Here is a 19,945-nt window from a genome sequence, read left to right on the forward strand (position 1 = left end):
AGTGGATTTTTCCATCCTCTGCACATGACTGCCAGCAGCCACCATGGCTCTGCCCCTATTTGGGCTCAAACTGATCACAGGAGCTCATTAATGGAAGACAGAGTCGCTGGGAAAAGAGTAGGAAGAGACACATGTAAGTGGGAAATGACAAGCGTTGTTCCATAGGGTGTATAAACTAACCCTTTATACTCTCACTCCTGAAAAATCCCTAATCGGTATCATAACTGCAGCTATCTTTATAACAATGACAATTCTGGCTTTGTCAGAAAGATCAAACACCCGCCACCATCCCTTTCTGACTCGCTGCAGACACTACATTGTGAAAGATTTTGACGTAGCACTCTCAAGCAGAGCATGTTTCTGGCATTATAAGATCAGAATCCGCTATCCCACTGCGCCAGAGTTTCAGGAAGGCTGGCATTGTGACCTCCTCACCGGCTGTTTCATTTCAGCAGGGTCTTTCTCTGCGTTCAGCTCCACCTGCCGCTTCAACTCCTCCAGGGCAGCGCCTGCCTGCTGGGCCTGCAGCCTCTGTACCTCCGTCACCCGCCTCAGCTGCTCCTCCTTCTCCCTAGAAAGTCACAGAAAATTTTCAGAGTTCAAGTATCAAACAAAAGAACAAGTGTGCTGGTGTAAAAGAGAGGCCTTTCACCCCATCAGTTTAAAATAGTATTCAGATTTCAATTTCCTGTCCCAGCTTCTGCCCAACCTCCCTTTGCAGGGCTTTGAAGAAGGCGATGGAAGGCCCGAGTTATTTTCGCTTTCTCTGATAGAATTTCACACGCCCAAACACGGCGTCCACAGCTCACAACAAAACCTCCACCTTCAAAGTCTCTCTTCCTTTCAATGGCTCTCTACCCACTGTAGAACCCCTTTTATTAATCTCATCTAATTAATAAGATTGAATAATAGTAACAATAAATAAATAGAAATTAGATTTCATTAAATTAGATTTAACACCCCCCAATATTTAAACAAACTCTTTTTAGCATGATTGCCTTTCCAGATTAAAAAAAAGACAAAACAAAACAAAACAAAAAAAAACCATGAAAAGTATCCCAGTGCCATCTTTGCTCAGACAAGGGACAGGATTATTCCCTGCTTGTCATAAATCAAAAAGCAAAGCAGGGCAGTGCGTGACACGTGGTTCCTTCTTAATCTATCAGAAAGCCATAATGCTGTGATGTCTAGTCAGCCTTTACAGTAATGACAGATGTTAAATCTCTGTGCAAAGATATTTCATATCAACAGCCCGCACTATTTGACATATTAAAGTTGATACATCTATAGAAATCAGGCTGGGTTTCTTCAGACTGGATGGTACATCAAAAGTAATGTTTCTGTAATATTTTATGTACATTCACATATATGAAAAGATACACATGAAAAGACAGAGACATTCACTGTATTGACACAACACAGACAAAAGTTCGGGTAACTTATAAATATTTCAGAAATGTTGATGTGAGTCCTCAAACATTACTAACTTGTATTAACTTGTTACTGGCTTTGTTATTAACTTTCTGTGACATGTTCCTGCTCCCACAGGTCAGCAGAGCTTCCTGACTTTGTGTTCAGACACTGGAGAACACGATGGTGGCATCGAGGGACAAAGCTGACTCCACCCATGGCTTGTAACAGAAGACACATTCAAACAGACCTGGGGCTGACATTTTCATTTTGCAGGCAGAGGAAGTACCTCACGATAAATTTCCCATTTTGACAGAAATTATTTCCATGTAAAACAAAGAATCTGACACGTAAGAGACGGAAAAGCCCAGTTAATTCATCTCGTCTGTCACCTCGCCAGCCCTGGAGAAGCTGCTGCAGCACTGAGTGAGCCTTTCAGAAAGGTCAGGAAGCTGCCAAGCCCAAAGTTACAGTACTCACATCCTCTTCTGTGGTTTGCAGACCAGACTTTGACAACAGGACAAAGACCATAATCCTACATCTTCACAAAGCGGCCGTTTGCAGTGCAGGAGAGCCGCGTAATTCCATTAGCAAAGAGATCAAAGAAATGCCACAAGCCCTGAGTCAGTACATTGCTGTTTACTTCTAGAGGTTTTGTTCATGGAAAAAAAAAAAAAAAAATTGGTGCCTCACTCACAGCTGATGGAATAACTGGGAATAGGGAGACTGCTCCTCTCGTTACAGAAGAAGGAAAATTCCCTTTTTCCCCAGCAGAAACTGGAGGAAAACGGAACAAAGTCCTGAACCACAGTTTTGAGGATGATTGTTTTGGGGTTTTGGTTTTTTTGTTCTTAGAATACCTGTGCAAATTATCTTCAAATTTGCTAGAGAGCATCCATCACCCCTCCAGATATGCTTTATTTCCACAGCCTCATCGATTCCATTTCCCACACTCCTTTGAGGGGGAAGCACATCTGTGTTAATCTAAGCCATCACATTCCCCACTCATTGATGAGACAATAAAAAGTATTCCGCAAATAAACATCACTTCCAAAATCAACATTTCTTTCCCCATCTAAACTCAAATGGCAAAATGCCATTTAGGATTTAAATTCCTCCTGCAGAGGATCCAACAGATCCAAATCCCAAGTACAAAACTCCTCCTCCACCATTCCTCAGAATGGGCACACCAGTGACACCTCCAGAGCTCAAAGTGATAGGAACTGTCTGATGGATCAGTTATCCATCTGCTCCTGCTGTTTGGCTCAGTTATCCCCCAAAGCCCACATCCCAGGGAGCTGCTGAATACAGGTATTTTTATTTTACAGCTGTTTGACACTGAATTGCATCAAGCACATCACTCCCCTCTCCCAGCACAAAATCTGCCTCAGAAAGAAGAATATGAAAGAGCTCCGCCCGATTTTGTTACCTTGGAGAGACCACGGAGAGGGGAAAATGTCCACTTCTCCTCCCAAAGATCCATAATTCAGCAATGGGCCCTGGATAACAAATCTCTCTCCCTGCAAAACACATCTAACAATTCCACTCCACACTGGAAGCAAAACCGAAAATGGAAGCTTAGTCAAACACTTTCACACTGCCAAGTGTCACAGGACACTGGGACAACAGCTTTGGTCCAGTCAGATGGAAACACAACAAATCTAAACTTAAAAGGACAAGATATCAGGCCTCGTGCTCATAGTGAGGCTCCAAATTTATGCATCTTCTTCCTCATGAAGATATTTTTATTTCAAAATATTATGATGTAAACTACTTGGAATGTGGTTTTATGCACCTTCCTTTCTTTTAAGGACTTAATCCCATGAATAAATGCAACATCTCATTATAAGCAGGAAAAAACCTTCATTTTTAAGGATTTAAGGATGTGGGAGCCAGCACTCTATTTTTTGTGCAGTTCAGATTTGTACAGAAGCTTAGAAAACCTGTACAACAATGGCCCTCGGTTCACAAATAAAAGAAAAGCTTCACTTTTTTTCCCAAGACACCGAGCAATGTGCCTTGCATGAAGCACTAAAATATTCACTTTGAAGATTATTTTTTTTCAGTTGGACTAGTTGTGGGGCCCAGTACAATACAATTACATCACTCAAATCCCCTAAAGCTGAGCTGGTCTGATTATAAAAACAGGGTGAATTTACTCTTGGCCCCCAACTTAAAAAGCAGCAAATTCCTCTTGTTTCAGTGTATAAAGGACATGGCAATGGAATGAGGAGTCTTACAGCACAAACCATCTCAGGGAAAGTTGGCTGTGAAGACCAGAATTTCAGTTTCAGAAATCAACACCCTGAAGTGCACTCATGAGAAATACAAATATCTTACGTGCTTCCTCTTCATGCCTAATCATAAATATTTGTCTTGCTCTGTAAAATGTCTTCCAAGAGGTAACAACTAAACGCAGTGAGACTTTATAGCACTGCACTAACAAAACCCAGGGCAATTCAGGGGTTAACGGGAAAGGTTAATGAGTTTGGGCTGTCCCAGCAAATGTTGGATGAATCAACACCTTCCTGGAGGGCTCCCACCATGCCCTGAACAACAGCAAGGGCTCACCAACAGCACAGGGAGCAGGAGATGCACCTGGCTGGGTCTCAGCCTCATCAACAAATTAAAACCCTTGAGACATGAAGTGCCAGCACACACTGAGCACACTCACCCCCAAGGCTGCACAGGGACAGAGTTTCACATCCCAGCAGTAAACCCACACCCAAGCTCCCTGTGTGTCATTTAGAGAGATTTTCAGTGGAAAATGGTAGTAGGCTGTGAAACTCTTCATGATTTCTTATAAACTTACCCCAGGCTTTAATTCACAAATAGGCAAATTCTCCCCCAGGTTTTCAAAACCTGCTGGCAGCACAGCCCACTGAATCCCAGCTGTACTGGAGAACAGAAGCAGAGCAAGGAATATATTTTGCCACTGAATGAGCTTCTGAAATTTAAATTCTGATGGACTCCACAAGAGGGAGAGGCTCCATCCTTTGTCTAAGTCTCTCTCAGGTTGTTATGACTCTGGGTTTCTGCCTGGAGATAAACAGGAATCCCAGAATATCTCCAGTTGGAAGGGACCCACACTGAGTCCAACTCCCTGCTTCCCACAGAGCTACTTACAACAAAATCAAATGACTGAGAGAAGGCTGAGGTATGGGAAAAGCAGAGTCATGGCTGAGCCTGCAGCCCCTCTGCTGCTGCTGAGATCTGCTGGGAAAGGCCAGGCTGCCCTGCCATTCCCACATTACACATACTCTAATCCTAGGTACTCAGATTTGATGTACTCACACAAGTCTTTGCCCATTCCTTCCTCTCTTTCCTAAATATTGCTGCTTCTGAGGGAAAATTGCTTTGCTCCCCACCAAACTGCAAACTATTCACTTGCTGGAAGGCAGCTGAAGGAGGATATTGTTGGTTCTGCACAGCCTTCCTTTTCATTTAATGTCACAAGAAATAAAAAATTGACTCTCACTAATACCTGCTGAAAAAAAAAAAACAGTTATCACCATTCATATAATTAATTGAGATTCAAAAAACCCTAAAAAAACCCTCTATATAAACACATTTCCAAAGGAGAGCACAATTTCTTATATAATACACAGCAAACTGTGTAGCTGAAAACACAACCTGCATCAAAACATACCCAAATTTCCCATGCAAACCAAAATTCAGGAATTTCACCTTAGTATCTTCAGTGTCTACAGATATGAGGACCCATCCGGTGTACAGACACATGCACTTGACTGTACATAGGGAAATTCAAGCAGACCCATGATCCTGCTCCTGTTCCCAGAGAGTCCCTCACATGGAGATGCACTGGTACTGCCAGGACTCCACCAAATTGCAGCAGTTTAATTAATTCATTAAATTTATAGCCAAATGCAAGACCCATGCTACCACCTTTAGTACCACAACCAGTAAAATCCACTCCCTGCCACAGCCCCTCTGACCTAACTTCTAGCATGCAGCTATTCCACTACGTAAATAATGTATTCAGGCCTAGAACACCACGTATCTATAAAAGAAGGGGTTAATGGGTTAATTGTTACAGAAAAATGCTTCAGTAGTAATGCCAAATCTGTGAAATACACAACAATCTATTTTGTTTCTCTGCTCTGTTTTTAACACACAGTGATAGCTCAGCTTTGGGCCTAACTCCATCCCAGCTGTGGCTGGAGCATCCCTGGGCACAGGCTGGGATTCCCACAAACATCGAGGAACAACCAGGGCTCTCCTACCATGCCAGCCCCAAACATATGGAAGATGTGCAGAACACTCCTTTTTGGTGTGGAGAGGAGGAGAGACACTGCAAAGTCATTCAAGCGGAATGATAACTAAACCAAAGCCAGCTCCAAGGAGCGAAGAAGAAAGACTGAAATGTGAAGCCGAAATACTTATTGCCTTCAAAACATCATCCCTATCCTGTCCCTGGGCACTTTAATATCTGGGACTTGTTAGAAAGCATTCTAACTTGTTTCACCATTTCAAAGAAATAAAGCCAAAAATAGAAAGGCAAGAAATAAATATAAAGTGTTCCCCAGTTTTAAGAATAAGATGAGTTTGTCTTTGTGAGAAAAAGCACAAATCCACTCATAAGCTGTTTTCAGTTTGCATAATTTGAGATGTTTAACATCAAAAAGCTGGTCTGCATTCCTTCAAGTAAGCTCCAACAATGGAAGATATTTACAATACAGTTATTGTTTTAAACTATAAACTTATGTTTTAAACAAATCACGAGAAAACATTAACAAATTAAATCACTCCTTAAAGCCATTAATGAGTTCGGAGCAAATAATACTCCACGTGTGCAGTATCCCACTGAAATAAGAATAACGCATTAGATTCAAAATGAATGGCTCACAAATTAGGCAGGCATTGGTTAAACACACTAATAATTATTATAACTATTTCTCATTACAAAAATGACAGGGCACTGTTGTGCTAGGTGCTGTGCAAACAGAATAAAAGAGCAACTGCCAAATGATGAATGTGATGTGGGTTAGAAGGCTGGGTAAGTGCTGTACATGTGGCTGGAAAGGAAAACTTGGCAATTTTGCTCCAGACTGCAGAGACTGTCTCCAAGATTTAGATCCACCACATATAGGAGAGAGCACAGGGCCTCAGTTATCAAGGGAGGAGGATTAGAACAGAGATTAAACAGTCACGGCTTTCCCATGCTGAGACCACGGCTAAACCTCAGCGAGGACAACACGGAGGGGAGAATTAGAGAGACAGGTGCAGCTAATGGCTTAGAAAAGGGGAGACAAGTCTGTAGTTAAAAGGTGGCCCTGAAAGCCAGCACAGACAGCAAAGACATTCACGAGGTACCCAAAGAAGAGGAGCAGGGAAGGCAAAGAGGGAGATCAGAGAACGGCGCTGTGGCACTGAGAGCTGGGGGTGGATAAAATAAACCATCCAAGGACAAACTATGTGAGAAATCACCAGGCACAGGACAGAGCCAGGCAAGGAGAATCACTTAACACTAACAAAGCACAGCCCAGGCTGTGTGAAGAGTGGCAGAGCCAATAGTGGTTGGCAAACCAAAGATGCTGAGGATGAGCTGCCAGGATTAAGACTGTTAAGGAGGTACAAGGGCTCAGAATTCATCTTGTCATTCTACTGACTTAAGGTAACTAATTATATGGTTAAAATAATTGGTTAGTTCAGGATTCAGAGTAATAATATTAATGTTGTAGTAGATAATTAAGATATTTAATTCTGGGGAACCATGAGTGTCTACTTGGCTCATTCCTTTCTTCTTTCCAAGAGGACATGGATTGTGTCACAATTTTCTTTTCCTTAAAAGTACTGTTTGAATGATCAGATTCAACTCCTCCATGAAGGTTGGTTGTATTGTTGCTGAAGCTGAAGGAAAGTTGTACAAAGTACATAAAAAGCAAAAGAAAAATTAAGAATATCAAATGTAATTGAAGTAGAGAGATCACAATCATCACGCAACAACAAGGAACAGAGTTTTTCCTTGTACTGTTTTGTAGATGGTTTCTAAGTGACTCAAAGGAGGTGACGGCCTGAAACATTTCATGCTTTTTAACAATCAGTAATCAAATTCAATCATCTGTACAACTTTTTTAGCCATCTGAAAGCTTTTCTCATTTCATCAATGTTTTGGGCATTGTATAACCTCAAAATGAGAAAAGAAATAAGAAATCTGAAACATACACCAATGTGAGAGGGAAGCCTTTGGAGTTACAAGGAAACAATTCTGCCATTAGTGTTGTTTATTTGTATTTTCATTTAGTCAATGTAATTGTGATAGTCCTTAACTACATGAATTATGAGAATAGCAATTTACAGCAATTAATGAAGTGCTACAGCATGACACAGCAACGCTCTTTACCTCACAAGGCAATACTTTCAATTTCATAAGCTGTGTGCCATATCAAACCAGTTTCACAGTTGTTATCACTAAAAAGATGTCATGTGATATCTCTATAACCATCTTGAGGGACGTAACAGTCCCAGAGCCAAGGATTAAAAATCAACTATTACATTTTTTTCTACAACTGGAGCCTTCCTTTCAAGACATATTTCATTAATGCCAGTAGGTCTCCAGAGAAAGAGGGGGAAAGAAAACGAAAGGCTGTAAATAGTTAATAGAACACTTCATTTTTGCTTTTAAGTGAGACTATTAAACAAAGCTACCATATTTCGGAGCCCTCTGTTCATGCTCCACGTTGTGGCCCCTCGAGCGAGGGTTAGGGAGTGTTTACAATACGCTGGAAACTTTGACTGGGTTTGCTCTAAAAGGTTTCAGGTGCTCAAGCACCAAGTGGAGAACGGCTGCTAGGCTTTCCACTGATTCTTAAAGGAGAAAAAAAAAAACAAAAGCCAAACCAAAACCCACCATACCAAAAAAACACACGCGGTTTTAAAGAGTAAGACTATATCCCAACTCCTCAGCCACAGCACATTGCCATTGTTTTTAAATCACAGACGCGGCTTTTTTCATCATATTGCAATGGCTGTAACGAGACAACCCTCAACATTTAATAAAAGATAATGATGAACACAATGAACATGAGTATAAACTCTTAACAATGCTCTTCTATTGCAACACTTGGAAGTAAAGACAATGCCTGCTCATATTCCTTTAATTATTTCCGGCTTTAAATAGTAATAGCTTTTCCATTCTGACAAGAATTGTCTCCACACACAAATACTCCATTTTCAGGGAAAAATGGAATTAACTGCAGGAAAACAGCTACACTTAGGCAATTACCCAGAAAATTGTAATGATTAAGCTGTACAATCAAAAACGTATCAGCAGCTCTAGGAAATCCTTTTGGCCAATACTGATCAAAGGCCCAGCAAGGAGTCAAAAATTCAAGTGCTGTTCAGCTGTAGCCAAGCTACTTAGCAGGTGCTGCCCTGACAGGGCAGCTCTCCCCCATCCCTCCCTCTCCCTTTGCTCCCAAAAGAAGTGCTCAGGAGGAAGCAGAAGCCGGGGTGGCTACAGGGCCAGCCCTGTCTGGTGTCTTCAGTAACTACAGGCAGGGCTGTAAAACAAACACTTACTGTTCTAACTTCAGGTCTTCTTCTCTTGTCTTGTCTTGTCCTTATGTGGCAGAGAAGTCAATTCTTCTCATCCCCTGCAGATCCCTGAAAAACCACAGAGAGAAAGCTGGTCAGAGAGAGATGCCTAAAGCAATTCCAAAGCCAGGCTTTCCTAAATTTCCAGAGAAAATGTTCATTTCTCCCAGGCATAGTCTATGCAACGGGCTCTCCCGCTCTTGCCTTCTTTCCTAGCACTCCCTCCAATAATCGAAATGGAACCTTGGCTTCTCACCTGGCAGCTCACAGTGCTTTGTATCATTAAACTTTTCCCAAGCACAGAAAAATTCAGCAGCAGGTTTCCTTGTTCAATGGCTGAGAGTGCAGTGAGGACTGGAAGCAGGAAAATTATCAGGAAAAAGCAAGCAATTAGAAGACAGCTAATCAGTGTGCACAGTCTGGCCTAACATATAGCCCTGCCCCCGCCCCCCCAAACATCCTCGACCCCATACCTCCAGCTGTCAGTAAAGAGCCAAATTTTTAAAAACAGCCAGTAAAATCTGATTTTTTTAACCCATAAATGCAACAATTTTGTCAGCATGCTATAAAACCCGAGGCCCAGGTTGCAGCCACACCCACAGTTATTTATAAATAAATCAAAATTTCTTTTTATAAACACACTCCTTTTTATAAACACACTGCAGTTGCCTACAGTCAGAAATGGTCACTTATCTGAGAGGATGCTTCTGAAGTGAATCCCACAGCACGCCTGGGTTGCAGGAATCCTCCCACCAGCTCTCCTGGGTACCAGTGTTGATGCCCTGGGATTGCTCCTTGTGGTCTTCCTCCACTTTCCTGTGCTTGGCAAACAAAGGATCCTGGCTGTCCTGGCTTGTAAAATAAGCATGTATTCTATTTTGCCATCTGTCGGGAGTTAGGCAGTTTTTCTTATCTCTTTCAAGAACAATGACACTGCCAGGAAGATAATCTCCTGTTAATGGGCTATTGAATTACTCACTGTGGCTGGTAAGACTTGTTACATCATCCCATTGTGAGATGCTCCACCCAGAGGGAGGAGCCAAGCATCCCTGCCACCATAAAACAAGCATTTCTGAGGCAACAGACAGCCTTCTTCGCTGGATTTCCCAGAGGAATCAGGAACCAGGCCCAGCTGCTCCTTCGCCGCATCTTCAGAAAGGACCTACACCCTTCTGCAGATTGCCGCTCCGGGAGGAGCTGCCACCATCTGGCTGGACTACTATCAACACCCTGACTTCTCAGGGTGTCAGGTTTTTTTCTCACTCTGCCAGTGGTTTTTGTTTTTTTTTGTTTTTTTTTTTTGCTTGTGCTAAATTGCATTGTTATTTAGTTTTTTTCCTTCCTAGTAAAAAACTGTTATTCCCATTCTCATATCTTTGCCTGAGAGCCCTTTTAATTCTGAAATTGTGATAATTCGGAAGGAGGGGGTTTACCTTTTCCTTTTCACAGGAGGCTTTTGCCTTCCTTCACAGACTCCTGTCTTTTCAAACCAAGACACTGGCTCATGGCAGGGTTATCCATGGCAGGCAGGTCCAGGTCATCAGTCGCAGTTCTGGGTCTCTTTTGGGTCGTCGTGGTCAAATTTGGTGCACGTTGTGCAGCAGTCATGGCCGGCAGTGCTGGCAGCACCACATTTTTCCTCTCAGTTTGGAATGAATCTTCTGATGCTCTGGACCAGAGAAGCAAATTCATGATCATGGTGTACATATAACCTAGGCATTTCTTAAAAGCTTGCCTATATCCTGCCATTCATGCCAACGTCTCAACTAGACATCACTGCCAAAGCTGAGCGGCTCCAAATAAGAGGGAGTTTGAATTGGCAGAGACTTTCACATTCAATAACAGTGGCCTAGCAGATTTCTGATCATCTGAAATCAGGATGACCTGGGAATTCTGGCAGCAAGAAGCAGCCCCAAATAGCTCCCAACCTTGTTTCACCACTGCTCATTTCCATCATTTTTAGCCAGCTTCGCAAAGTTTCCAAGAACACACCAAGTAGTGAATCCCAGCTCATGGACTGCAGCATCAGAAGAGCAGGAAATGAAGTTAAACCCAGGGAGAAGGCTCAGGGGTGAGGCTGCACTTCTTGCCTAACTCTGCTGGGCATGGGACGGTCCGCTCACCTCTTTCAGCACCCACTTTTCCCGTGTTTTGGTCCCTACTCACTGCACACGTGCTCTCCAGCTGCTCTGCCTTGGCTCAGCTGATGCTGCACCAAGGATGATTTGACACAGAGCACAGCCATTTCTTCCAGGCCAGGACTTTGGCTCATTCGATGTCTAAGGCATGTGTCAACCTGCAGCTGGGAATTCCGTATTGATGGCTTCTTTTCCTGGCAGCATGGAAAACTTGAGGCTTCCAGCCTGAATAGCTAAGCAGATGCTGTGCAGAGTGACTTAACCCACAGGGGATAACCATGCAGGGCCTCGCTTTGCCTTCCCAGCGACACTGAACAGCTCTGTCCTCTCTTCCTCAAAGCAGAACCTTCACTCTCCTGTGTCACCCCAGTCTCTTTAAGGCATCTTTCCAAATTAACTGTGAGTTGCCTTAAAAATACAGCACACGTGAAGCTCCGATGTATCTCTTGTCCTTCTGTGCCAGCTTTTACCTCTTCTCCCAGCACCTGAGCAAAGCTGTTTGTAAAGCCAACCTTCTTGTTCCGGTCTTTAAGAATCCCTCAACCCCAACAGAGAGCCTTGTACTGCCTGCACTGGCAGACTTCCTGGCAGGGCCCAATTAGGGAGTGTCAGCGTGCAGAAAGGAACAGGAATGTGGCATCTTCCTTGAAGTGTGTTTAAAAAGGAGCGTCAAAAAAATCCCATCCAAACAAAAAAAAAAAAAAAAAAAAGGGCAAGTCAAACTGTGTTCCCCTGCAGTTTGCAAAGTCTGGAGCCAAGAAACAGAATTTGTGGACAACTCCAGAGCATTTCTATTCTCAGGTAGAATGAGGACACCTGCCTTGAAGTTGGCTGAAAACAGATGAAGAGTCTGCTCTATCTTGCACGAGCTCCATGTGTGGGTGGTTTCCTTGTGCCAGAATCAAATCCTGGCCAGAATCAAAGCAACCTTGCAGAGCCGGTCCATTAGCTGGGCTTAGTTTGAAGTTTGTGCTCTCTGCTTTAGTCCTTCAGAAAAGCTCCTGTGCCTGAAGGCCTGAACCTTTTTCTGTGTTCAAATGTTGTGTGTAATAAGTAGTAGGATAGTAGGATGTCTTTCCAGGAGCCCAAGTGATGATGGTCAAGTGCTTTGCCAAGCAAAAGCTCGATCTTGGCAGGAGGATCCAGCCTGGAGACAGCCCAAGTTACCTGACTGTTCTGCACTGGAAGCCAAATAACAACTGCACCTTGCAAGGGTTGCATTTTGGTCAAAGTTGTTCTGTTTTTTGTTTTTGTTTTTTTTTTTTTTATCTTTCAGAAAAATGAGTCTGATTTTATTTGGGTGAATGACAAATATTCCTCCTTCTCTAGAACTGAACTGGGAATTTCTCTAGGATTGGGAACTTTTATTTCTAACTGTTTTTTCTTAACTAATGACACATTTTGCTCAACTCTTTCACATGCAGAGACAGCCTGTGCCTGTGCAGGCCAAGCTTCGCTGCTGCAATAGCAACTAAAGGAAATTGATTTTCAATGAAGGGAGCACACTGCAGAAACAGACTTTCTTAACCATATTCAATAAAAGTCAGCAATGGAAACGGTGTTTCCTGACTGCCAGAGAAGCCAGACATTGATCTTGCAGGAGGTGACTGGTGGTTTCAGCTCTTGCTCTGCCTGGTCTCTGTTCCTTCAGATGGAACTGTTATTCCTTATTAGCATTTCATTATGAATGGACTTGAAAGACATTTCTAGAGCTGTTGGTCAGCAAATGTTTGCTGAGCGCATGCTTGTTTGGTATCAAGGAGTAAAATACCCAAACAAACTCACAGTGCTTCCCTCTTTCTTGTTTCAGCCCATCGTGCACATGTATGAGCAGTCCACTGAAGGAATACTGGAGGTGGGTGCTCTTCAATACCAGATCTCCATGGGAAAGCCAGTACAAATCCATGGGGAGGTGGATCCCTCTGACTCTGGGAAGGGTGAAACTGCCTCTGTGTCCATCAGCAAAACTCCTGTGAGCTTCTTCTCTCCTTCTCTTTCCAGGAAACGAGCAGCCCTCTGTCATCTCTCCTGCCACTTTTTCGGACACCTGCTAGAACAGAGACTTCCGAATTTCCATTGCAGGCAAAGGTAACCCTGCCCATTTTGGCCAGGGCTTCTGATAAATTACAAGAGATCTCTCTGCTGAGCAGAACTTCAGTCTTGGCAGAAGGAGCCTGCCTGGAGGCCAGCCTAAGTTCCTTGACCATAAACAGTGTTGAGAGTAAGAAACCAAGCAGAAACTGCACCTTGTGTGGGGTTCCATCATACCCAGGTGTTTTTGTTTTTTTTTTTTTTTTTACAAGAAAGAGTCTGATTTTATTTGTGTGAATGACAAATATTCTTGTCACTTGTGAACTGTCTTAGGAGAATTGGGAACTCTTATTTCTAACTGGTTTTTTTTTAACTCCTGAGGCTTTATGCACAACTCTTACATGCAGAGGCAGCCTGTGCCTTTGCAGGCAAGGCTCAACTGCTTCAACAGCATCTTAAGGAAAATGCAGTTCCATAAAGGGAGCAGACTACAAGAACATACCTTATTAAAAATAGTGATAATAAGGATATGATAACGATGGTAATAATAATAATAGTGATAATATTAATAATAAATAAAAATAGTAATAGTAACAAAGAGAAGTAGGAGTGGAAATGGAAACAGTGCTCCCTGACTGCCAGATTCCAAAGGGAAGACAGACACCTCAGAGGAGGAGTTGACATTGCTGGGTTCAGCTCTCTCCATGCCTGGTCTCCATTATTAACTCCCCTTTAGATAGGCTTTTCATCCTTACTTTAATTATATTCTTAGTACATTTGCAATGCATTTACAGAGCTGTTGGTAAGCGAAGGTTTGCTGAGTTCTTGCCGATTAGTAAAAAACCCAAACAAACCCCTTCTGTTTCCCTTGTTCTTGTTTCAGGCAAAGAAGCCCTCTGATGTGCCAATGATTGAAGACATTTTGAGGGTAAGTGCTCTTAAATAGAAGATCTCTGTGCTTGCTTATGTTTTGCATACGTTAACGAAATGAGTGGGGACAAAAATACATTTTGAGAGCTGCTTCTCTCCCTCTCTTTCCAGGAAATGAGCAGCTCACTGTCACCTCTTCAGACGCCAGCTAGAGCAGAGACTTCCAAATTTCCATCGGCAACAAAGGTGACCCAGCCCATTTATGCCAGGGCTTCTGATTAAATACAAGAGATCTTTCTGCTTAGCAGAAATCCAGCTCAGAGTTTTGGCAGCTCTTGGAATGCTTTAGAAATATTTATTCAAAAGTGCACATGCCCGTAACGTGCCGTTAACACAGTCTTGGTGTCAGTAGCTGTGTTGTTTAGCTACATGCTAAGCTACTTTGTCCTTTTATTCTAGGAATCTCAACCTGATGGATCTGCAGCACAGAAGCAGAGTAAGTAGAAATGCAAAGAAAACACAGTTCTTTGTGTGCTGACAGGTAATTTTTTAATGTTATTTGTGGCAGAGACCATAGAATGCTTACACTGATTCAGCAGCGTGGTTTCCTCTGCTTTGCTGAACAGGGATGAATTTAGGAATGGCTTAAGAAACTGTAACCAATCATTACCTAGACCTTAAGGTAGCTGTTCAGCAGAGGACCAGCAGTATTTAGTTAGGAAACTCCCACCTGGAGTGATGAACAATCTTGGTGGCATACCCTTCCCTAGAAAAAAGTGACTCTCTCATCTGGTGCTGACAGACCACAGGGTAAAATACGTGACAAGGGAGGCATATAAATGCAACTTTTTAATTTTTGCTTTCCAGAGCAGGCTGGGACAGCTTCAGAAACCTTGCCGAGTTCTCAGCCAAGAGCAGCGTAAGTAACCAGACTCTGTCCTCATCTCTGCTGGGCAGGTACTTAAAAGAACCTGGAATGTACAAAAATTTGGCTTATCAGTCAGATTCTTCTCAGAAAACTTCATTGCAGGGAATTTTCACCAACAGAAACGTTATTGTTTTATGAAGGTCTCACTAAATTGTTTAGGTCTGAAAAGACCTTGAAGATCATCAAGTCCTATCGTTAACGCAGCAAGGCCGAGTGCATCAACCATGTCATGGTGACAATGACTGCGATTCAAACCAAAACAGAATAAAAGCGAAGAGAAAAAACCTCAGTCTTTGTGTACCAGACTGAGGTTTTTGTCTTCTTTTAATCTGTGATGCTTAACATCTTGTCACACTTTGAACTCCTCAACCTACTGACAATAGATTAAGCTGGTAGAAATGCTAAGGGATACCAGCTGAATCTGATCATTCCTGGATATGGTTTTGATGCCAGGCAGGACAAGTAAAGCTACAGCTACCTAAACTGTGTAGATCTACTGATGACATTTTAAAGTTATTTCGTTGTAAAACTTTCTTCCATTGCCCAAGTAGAAGTTTTCAAAAAAGTGTTGGAGGTATTTTATTTAAAAAGAAACACAAAGAAATATAGTATTTCACATGGACGGTCTAAAAACCTCACTTTATATGCTAAGAATATAGCTAGTTGTAGAGTGGGATAAAGACAACATTTCTATAACCTATGGGAATTGTGTATGTTTGTCTGAATGGGTGTGAGTGGAAGGTTTGATAATTTCCAAGCTTTTTTTTATTCTGGTGCTTGGTATTTTGAGCACGGCAATGTATTCCTCTGGCCTTCTCCCCTCTGCTCCCAGTGCCCAAACACAGGGCTCAGTTTTAGTTTTGAATGCTGCCATGTCAGTGGAATAAGTAAGTAACCTTCCCCCCTGCTGCTTCCTAATTTTGTCTTCTGGTGGCCTGGCAGAGCTCTCCAGTTCCAGCACAAGAGGATGGCACCAGCACAGCCCAGCAGCTCGGAGTCAGAGAGCACCAGGGACTGCCACAGCTCCTCAGTCTGTGACAGAGAGACCAGCTCCTGTGACAGTGAGCAGGATAACCTTCCAAGGGGGCTGGACCTGCCCGCATGTGAGGTGAATTGAGAGACCATGGAGAGGCTGCTTCCACAGCCCCTTGCCCACTGCAGGGCTGGTGTCTTAGGAAGGACGCAGATGTTGTACTTCTCCTCCGTTACCAAATTCTGCCCGGTTTGTCCTGGAAATACTGATTTGCAAGACCCCTCTCACTCCAGTGAAGGCTTAGGCATTTGCCACTGACTGGTTTATGAATTTTATTCATCACACGTGCATCCATGGTGCTCAAGGAGCAAGTTAGTGCCTGTGGCCTGTTAGTTTAGAGTCAGTTCTTCACAGGCCAAAGGCCAGACTTCTGGGCAAGAGTCTCTGGGCTCTGGGGAGCTGTGCTAGGACAGAAAGAGCCAAAAAGGCATCAGTCTTGAATCCTTCTTTTCTCTTTTGTTGGCAGCCTGAGCCATCAGCTTCTAAAAAGTGGCAGCTTGACAACCTAATGACCCAGATAAAGTGAGGAGCAGTACAAAGAGAGGGTCCCATGGAAATTGCCCATGGGCATGGACGTGAGGAGGGTGTGAAGCAGGAGCAGGGCATCAGCAGCAATTCCTGCCAGCACCAGTCCAAGGCAAGGGAGCCTTCTTACAAGAGCTGTGGCCAAGTGGCCATGGATGTCCACAAGACCTTTGCCCAAGTGGCTGAGGACACTCACAAGACCTCTGGCCAAATGACCGAGCATTTTCACAAGACCTATGGCCAAGTGACAAAGGCTCCTCAGGAATCTCATGGTATGAGCACACCCAGCTCTCTAAAGCCTCTTGTGCACACCAAGGAGGCCTTGCCCAGGAAGATTGTGGGTATCAAAAGGCCCAGCGAGCCCCTGGAGCATGACAAATCCAAGAAAGTCCTGAAGCTGGAGAGTGAGCCTGGTCCGTTGGAGGTCAGAGACCAGTCCTCCAAAGACAAGCTGTTAGTCCAAGAAGCAGAGAAACCAAAACCTGCTTTCTGAAAAGGCCTGAAACTGGGAGTGCAAAAACCCTCTGAGAACAGGAAGCACGAGGAGCCTGACAAGAGCTTTGCCCACGTGCCCAAGGTTCCTGCCCAGATTTGTGGCCAAGTGGCCAAGCCTGCCCACGAATCTGATGTTACATCCAAGCCCAGCTTTCTGAAGCCTCCTGTGCACACCAAGGAGGCCTTGCCCAAGAATACTCTAGGTATCAAAAGGCCAAGTATGTCCCAGGTACATGACGAATCCAAGAGAGTCTGGAAGGTAGAGAGTGAGGCTGGTCTTTTGCAGGTCACAGACCAGTCTTGCAAGAACCAGCCCCAAGTCAAGAAAACAGTGAAGCCAAAAGCCACCGACAAAAAAGGCCTGAAGCCAGCACTTCACAAGGCCTCTGAGAAGAGAAAGGGCTCCCACCAGGTCAACACCAAAGGCTTTTTGGAGCCCAGTCTCCTGAGACATGCTCAGGAGTATGATGCCTTCATGCCCAGTGGCCACAGGCCTGGGGATTTGCACAAAGGGAAGGTGCCCTTGCCTCCTGGGGAGAAGAAGTTGTTCTCGCCTGCAAGGGAGGCAGACGTGAAGAGGAAAGCCATGAGGAGTCCTGAGGAGTCCCCCAAAAAGAAGGTGAGAGGGGCTAGAGGAAGTGGGTTTGGACAATGACCAAGGTGGTGTTTGAAAAACCCGTGTGGAGTTTCCCCTTCATAGGTTGGCAGTAGAGCCGTGATGCTTCTCCTCTAGAGGGAGTTCCAGTGTGCTGTTTTTTTCTGTTTTCAACCAGAATCGATCAAACTGAGCTGTACTGGTCTGTACTTTAGGTGAACTTCCAAGACCTGAGTGAATTTTTTTCCCTGTTGTTATTCTTGCTGCTAGAGGGAAGACAAGGGGGATACTCCCAGGAAGAAAAAGGAATGAGACAAAAAATCCCAACAAAATAATTTCAGCTTTCAGCAAACAAAGGCTCCAATAAAGTGAAGTGAGTATGCAGTGATGGGATGTCAGAAAGATGTGTCTCTCTTCAGAAGGGAAAGATGAAGAACTGTATCTCCTGTCCAGACACTCAAGAGTTGGCTTCTAACATGATGTGCATTCTGCAGCTACAGCTGCTGCAGATTGGCCTTTACATGCTGGAAGCTATTGTTGGTTGGGGGTTTATGTATAAATTATGAATGGGATGGGATTGCTGTGGAACGCGTGTTAAGTTTCTTTTTTAGCATTAGTCTTATGACATGGTTATGACAATGGGAAGACAGTAGTAGTCTACATTTTTGGTAGCATACAAAGAACTTAATGTTACAACTTACTTCAAAAGTTTTTTGACTAATCACACAAAACAAAAGCATATTGATAGTAGTTGTATCTAACTACTAGAAGTACATGCATTTTTTGTTAAAAGAGTGTTTCCTTATTTTGAATGTAATACTTGTTTGTAAGCTTTAAAACACAATGCACAGAGCTCTATTGTTAAGCTTGGAACTTCTTAATATCTTGCTAGATGTACTTTTCTGTAGCTTAGGAAGTTATTCTAGACAAGTGTTAATATACAGACTATTGTTCTATTTGTCTTTGTTTTTCTACTTCTTATATAATTTTTCTGGTGATAAATCTTACGGCTATTGCTTAGCTCTAATTGTAGTTTTGTTGTCTCTGAGGTCTGCTTTTTGTAGCTTCCCTAAAACTCTCTGATTTTGACAATTCCCACAGAAGCAACGAGTGCAGAAAGCCACTCTGAAGGTGTAGGTGAGTAAGGGTAGGGAGCCCTTCGCTTCTGACATCCTTTGAAAGCACAGAGGTGTCGGGGCTGATGACTGGCTGGGGGAAGGGATGTTCCAATTGCAGTAGGAATGGAAGAGCTTTAATTCTGGAGTTCCTTCCTCCCTTTTCCTCAGGGAAAATGAGCAGCTCTCTTACTCATGTGCTGGCTTTTGGAGTGGGATGGGTAGGAGGTAGTTTTGGGCAGAGAGGAGTCTGGATCGGGTCGAGGATGGTGCTGTGCTCTGTGTCAAATCATCCTTGGTGCAGCATCAGCTGAGCCAAGGCAGAGCAGCTGGAGAGCACGTGTGCAGTGAGTAGGGACCAAAACACGGGAAAAGTGGGTGCTGAAAGAGGTGAGCGGACCGTCCCATGCCCAGCAGAGTTAGGCAAGAAGTGCAGCCTCACCCCTGAGCCTTCTCCCTGGGTTTAACTTCATTTCCTGCTCTTCTGATGCTGCAGTCCATGAGCTGGGATTCACTACTTGGTGTGTTCTTGGAAACTTTGCGAAGCTGGCTAAAAATGATGGAAATGAGCAGTGGTGAAACAAGGTTGGGAGCTATTTGGGGCTGCTTCTTGCTGCCAGAATTCCCAGGTCATCCTGATTTCAGATGATCAGAAATCTGCTAGGCCACTGTTATTGAATGTGAAAGTCTCTGCCAATTCAAACTCCCTCTTATTTGGAGCCGCTCAGCTTTGGCAGTGATGTCTAGTTGAGACGTTGGCATGAATGGCAGGATATAGGCAAGCTTTTAAGAAATGCCTAGGTTATATGTACACCATGATCATGAATTTGCTTCTCTGGTCCAGAGCATCAGAAGATTCATTCCAAACTGAGAGGAAAAATGTGGTGCTGCCAGCACTGCCGGCCATGACTGCTGCACAACGTGCACCAAATTTGACCACGACGACCCAAAAGAGACCCAGAACTGCGACTGATGACCTGGACCTGCCTGCCATGGATAACCCTGCCATGAGCCAGTGTCTTGGTTTGAAAAGACAGGAGTCTGTGAAGGGAGGCAAAAGCCTCCTGTGAAAAGGAAAAGGTAAACCCCCTCCTTCCGAATTATCACAATTTCAGAATTAAAAGGGCTCTCAGGCAAAGATATGAGAATGGGAATAACAGTTTTTTACTAGGAAGGAAAAAAACTAAATAACAATGCAATTTAGCACAAGCAAAAAAAAAAAACAAAAAAAACCAAAAACCACTGGCA

At 43.6% G+C, this 19,945-nt stretch overlaps 1 protein-coding gene and 1 long non-coding RNA gene across 3 annotated transcripts in view; one reads left to right on the forward strand and one right to left on the reverse strand.

Moving 5' to 3' along the window:
* The window catches only part of LOC137465857 (aryl hydrocarbon receptor-like), a gene marked incomplete at its 3' end in the record, with an annotated part of 116,268 nt that overhangs the window by 21,147 nt on the left and 75,176 nt on the right, over positions 1-19,945 (reverse strand). The gene's annotated exons all lie outside the window — the stretch shown is intronic.
* LOC137465850 (uncharacterized) lies at positions 14,454-17,390 on the forward strand. 2 transcript variants are annotated; one of them, XR_010994856.1, is made up of 5 exons: positions 14,456-14,502; positions 14,874-14,925; positions 15,877-16,042; positions 16,434-16,916; positions 17,274-17,390. It is a non-coding gene; the product is annotated as an uncharacterized lncRNA (long non-coding RNA). The 2 variants fall into 2 exon arrangements; XR_010994855.1 differs by lacking the exon at positions 17,274-17,390 and having other exon boundaries at positions 14,454-14,502; positions 16,434-16,871.

This window comes from Anomalospiza imberbis, unplaced genomic scaffold, assembly GCF_031753505.1.
Source record: "Anomalospiza imberbis isolate Cuckoo-Finch-1a 21T00152 unplaced genomic scaffold, ASM3175350v1 scaffold_115, whole genome shotgun sequence".
NCBI classification, from domain to species: Eukaryota; Metazoa; Chordata; class Aves; order Passeriformes; family Viduidae; genus Anomalospiza; species Anomalospiza imberbis.